Raw genomic sequence first — 5,703 nt, 5'->3', positions numbered from 1 at the left:
TGTTGAATGTGAACCACATCTAAACGTCAACGACACCGTTGGACTTCCTTATTTGGATTTAACGTCTCCCCGATCTCACGTGTTGTTATTCGCCGGTCTGCATCAACTAACTAATATCGCAGGCGATAGAACGATGAGCTGCATGAACTTTACGACGACATAGACATAGCGCAGCGAATAAAGATCCAGCGGCTACGTTGGCTGGGTCATGTCGTCCGTAGTAGTAGGAAGAGGAAGGTCGGTAGTAGAAGAAGAGGAAGGCCTCCTCTGCGTTGGAAAGATCAGGTAGAAAAGGACTTGGCTTCACTTGGTGTGTCCAATTGGCGCCGGTTAGCACGAGAAAGAAACGACTGACGCGCTTTGTGAACTCGGCCAAAATCGCGTAAGCGGTTATCGCGCCAATTAAGAAGAAGAAGAGCATCAACTAATGCTTTTTCCGCGTCCTTATCGGCTTCAAGCGGCCTTCCAGAACGTGGTGCATATTCGACATCAGAATTGCCGGATCGAACAGCATTCTTACCTTTTCTATAGTAAAAGAGTAATATAATATTATATATGACTAAATTGCTGCTTGCTGCTCTCCATATTTAAAAGGGCACCGACCAAAAACTACTGCATAAAATCCATTGAACTTATTCGCATACAAGCCTTGATATATCAGCTGTCAAAACATATAATGACAATGCGACTTAAGTGTGAAGTTAGCTGTGAAAAAATACAATTAAATCCTATGTCGGGAAAAAACGAAATTACTTTCCGAACAACCCAATAAGTGATATAATGCAGTGTGCTCATCTATGCAGTTTAGTTAATCAAGAAAAAAGTGGCTCACAAAAATGTTGTTACACAGTGTAGTCCAATTAAATAATTACAGAATTTGTTTCAATGTTTCAAATCCATGCAACAAGTTTGAACATTTCATAACATTACTGAATAATTCCAGCGGCTGCAGCCATATGGCGACTGCTTTTCTGGTTCACGCAAAAAAAAAAACAAAATTTAAAACAAGTTTAACGACGATTCACTGCACCACTTCGTAAACTTATATAGCTTAGCGTCGACGCTCGCTGGGCCACAGAGGCTACCCGCTGGCTGAACAGAACAACGTCACGCTTTGTTTTTATTATATTTTATTTAATTGCGCGGATACGTACATACATACAATACATAGGTATATCGAATGTATATTAGGATGGGTACATTTTTTTTCGAAATCGTTCCTAGCATATGCGGATTCTACATAAAATTAGAAGAAAAAAGTAAAGCTCTAAAGCGAGCCCCTAGCTATCTTTAATCCAAATGAAGTAGTACCTGCAATTCAGAGAAGTAGAGAGGGAGCAATTGATAGTAAAAAATGTACACCTCGAGTGGAAAGTAAAAAGTAAGGGGTAAATTAGTAGTTAATTAAAAAAAAGTATGATTCGAAGAAAGTTGTAAATAAAATTTTAGTTTGACTAAAAATATATAACTATAAAATATTAAATATGTGGTGGTTTAGCAAGCAAACATACTTAAAAACCAGATGGCGGCACCATCGAACGAAGATTTGGCAATACTTATATTTTCCCCATATTACGAGAATGGCACTGCACTGGAACCCCCAAGCGAGCAGAGGTCGCGGCCGACCAAAAAACCCTTGGAGAAGGTCGATGTTGTGCGAACTAGCAGATGCCGACATCTCATGGAACGGTGCAAAAATAATAGGACAGAACCGTGTACGATGGGAAAGTCTTGTCGAGGCCCTATGCTCCCGAGAGGAGTGAAGAAAGAAAAAATATATATTTTCCCCATAGATTAAAGAATTTGACTGCACCGGTCTGTCATTATTGTAAAATTCTCTTCCTCTTTCTTTTTTTCTGACGATATCAAACAAAGCGATTCGTTCAATGAGAAGAAAATCCGAAGTAATAAAGATAATCGTTAAGCATCGCCCAACCTAAACTAAGGGTTACAGTCACATTTTCTACTACAATATTAAAAAATTATACAAAATTGGCTTTGTAGCGCCATTTTGAGAGTATTTGAATAAAAACTAAAGTCTTAGTTTGAAAAAATCCCCAAGTGCAAGTTTGTGTCAAAACAAAATAAGAATCACAACATTTTTGTATACCACATTGATCAAAAAGTTCTCGGGATATATTCAGAAAATTCATAACACAAGTTTATTCCTCAAAAGTGATATTATCGCCTTCAAATTAAGAGTTTTAAAAAGTTGTTTCTACTAGCGGTCCCCTTGACAGGCAATGGCAAATCTGCGAGTGTATTTATGCCATGAAAAACCTCCTCATAACAAACCATTTGCAGTTTGGAGTCGGCTTAAAACTGCAGGCCCTCACAACAACAACGACACTCGCCACAAATAAGAGGTGGAGCTCGGCCAAACACCCAAAAAGGGTGTAAACACTAAATAAAAGGTTATCTAATAAGAGGTGTTATTTTGATATTCAAAGAAAAATGCTATTTTTTAATATAAATGATCGTATGTTTACTTCATTATAAAGAGGAAAGTACGCCGTTAATAGTGGAAAATAACATCAGGCAAATGACAACCACGCACACGCTTACAAGAGAATATCCTTTTCATGAAATTTTCCATAGCCGAATAGCAAAGTGGCTGCCCTATGTCCTCGATGGCCTCACGAATTCCATCTTGAAGGCCTTGAAACGACCCTGGACTGTTGGCGTAGACCTTCTCTTTCACGTGGCCCCAAAGACAAAAGTCACAAGGTGTTAAATGACAAGATCTCGGTGTCCAATTGTGATCACCTCTTCGAGAGATAACACGGCGCGGAAACTTTTTCCGTAAAAGATCAATGGTTTCGTTGCTTGTGTGGCACATAGCGCCGTCTTGTTGAAAATAAACGTTGTCCAGATCAATACCATCCAATTCCGGCCATAAAAAATCGTTAATCATCTCTCGATAGCGATACATAACACCTGTTATTGGAAAACCCTTTATATACATATACATCAACTGCAAATCACTTATGCTATCTTTTGATCCAGCCCTTGAAACATTTCTGGAACTCTATTCTCGGCATAGCTCATAGCCCTATTTGATTTGTCTATTACTTCCTTTTGGCTGATTCGGCTACGATCCGCGTAGAGGTTTGTTGACTCAAACAGAAAAAAATTGCAGAGAGCCATAGCAGGTGAATTCGATTGCTACTGGATGGTATTCGTTTCGTTCTTGGTAAGAAACTCTCAGATAATGATAGCCCTGTGCGACGCTGCGTTATCTTAATGAAAAAATTCACGAGTTGTTTTCTCACAAATCCTTTCCTTTTAGGCGTATTGCGGATTGCTTGACGAAAACGTTTCATAATGCCCAAATAATAATACCCAAGGAGCACCGACTGCACATTTTACAATTTTATTCTGGAACGTTTGTAAAATTTTAAGCAAATGTAGCAAAGGGTACGCTTTCTTGGGGAACCCCTGCTTTTATTTTTTGAGGCATGAATAGGATTTTTCTTTTTTACTCTGAAGTAGCGGTCGGATAAATACGATAAATGAAGTACTGCTTGGGTAGTAGCGCATTTATTTTCTGCTGTAGCCTAAAGTGGCATACTTTGTCGAACGCCTTGGAAACATCAAGGAATACCACAGAGCAAGTTTTTCTTTCTTCAACAGCGTTTTCAATTATTTGAACTATCCAGTGTACTTGACGAATGGGCGAATGTTTTGTGCGGAATCCAAATTGGTGCGTCTGTATAATTTTTTTCATTTTCTATAATATTATTAAATTGATTGTTTTGATCAACAATATTTCCACCATTTTCGATAGTATTGCAAGAAGTGAGATAGTTATGTATGATGTTACGTGGTGAGAGGCTTTGCCTGGTTTATTAAACATAATGATTTCCGCTGTTTCCAATAGATTGAAAAATATTCTAGCTTAAATGTGGTGTTGATGGTATTCGTCAAGCTGCTTCAGTACTTCAGCAGTAATAAGGTCGTGAGCTGGTGATTTTCCATCTTTAATTTTTTAATTTCTTCTATTATTTCGTTCTGTGTTACCGGAGGCATCTTATTAACACGTTGGCTGCAAAAGCCTTTTTAGAATTTTGATCGTTCAGTAGCAGTGTCATTTAACAATTTTGGTCACCTGAGGCCAACAACTTATTTATGTTCTTTTTTGTTTCTTAGTGCCTAAAAATAAGTTTTGACTACTCGCGACTTTATTTTGGTCGCTAATTTTGCAGCTATAATGGTTTTTTTGTGTCGCACATTTTCGTGCGACATGGCCTGGGAGATCATTAAACATGTTGTGGGGCCACGTCGCACGAAAATGTGCGACAGTAATTTTTCGTAGTTTTTGAGTTGTATTTGATATTTTTGGTTTATTTTACGTAGTTTTCCACCAGGAAGCGAAGGCAATGAGCTTTTGAAAAACCTCTTGCTGTTATTGATTACCACAAAGCCAAATTAGGTGTTGACATATCCGATCAAATGACCGCCTACGCCACCACTCTCAGAAGAGGTGTTAAGTGGTACCGCAAAGTGGCTTTTGAACTGTTACTAGGAATGTCTGTCATGCATTTATAATATATAAAAAGGCTACAAACAAACAAATTTCAATAACCAAGTTCAGGCAGGAGACTACAAATGCTTTGTTGGACTTCATGTCTCCAGAACCCATAACAAAAGGAAAACATTTCATAGAAAAAAGAAAGGACGACAACGGAAAAACAATAAGGCGTGCTTGTGTATTGTGTTATGCCATGTCAAAAAAATCTGCTGATAGAGTAACAGCCAGTACTGCCCAATAAACCGCAACTATGTGTAGAATGCTTTCCAGAAAAATTAATTTTTGCACTGATCTCCATTAAAAAATTGAATTTTTAATTTTAAGTTTATTGTTTTTCTACTGATTTCCATTTGAATTTACATACATATATATTTTTATATTTGTTTTGTTCATAAATGAATTAATTTTTAAAAGAAATAATAAAATAATTATAATAAAATTTTAATTTACAACTTTTTTATTATCCAAAAAAATACCATTAAAAATACACAGCGGTCATGGGAAATACACCAAAATGTTCACCACGGGCCAGAGAATCCAAATTCCATGTAAAATTTCATATTAAAATGCACAAAAATATGTGACGTGGCCTTAGGGTAACATTTAGGTGTCGCATGAAAATGTGCGACGTGGCAGCCAACGTGTTAATAGCACTACAATCGCCGTCGTGTTCCATATAGGAGCCATTAGCTTTTCATACTGACCCACCCTAATGTATCGACATACGTTCGTACTTATTTATAAATGACGCATTCATAGCACTAAGCGGAGTGTCTTGAATATTTGATGTATGTGAATATATACTCGCACATGTACATGCATGAGTTCATATATACACATGGATACAGATATATACATAAATAAATGTAAGCATGAAATTATTGAGTTCTTTCACCTCATATCTTCACATTTCGTAAACAAAGCAAGCATCGGAAAATGTTATTACACTTCGCTGCTGTGCATTTAATTTAGTATTTATAATTGGCATTTATTTATCAACTTTAACTTGTGACAAAGCAGAATTACGTAGAAATATTCGAATAGTTTCAATGCACTGGCAGCTACTTGGTTTTTCACGCCTACCAACACTGAATGGCTCAAACAGAAATTATTTGTAAAGGAATCAACCAGTAAAGCAGTTCGTATTTGGCTTTTACTGTGTGCACATCAGC

Source organism: Anastrepha obliqua, chromosome 1 (genome assembly GCF_027943255.1).
Source record: "Anastrepha obliqua isolate idAnaObli1 chromosome 1, idAnaObli1_1.0, whole genome shotgun sequence".
Lineage (NCBI taxonomy): Eukaryota > Metazoa > Arthropoda > Insecta > Diptera > Tephritidae > Anastrepha > Anastrepha obliqua.
The sequence above is the reverse complement of the archived record's forward strand: the minus strand, read 5'-3'. Positions refer to the sequence as shown.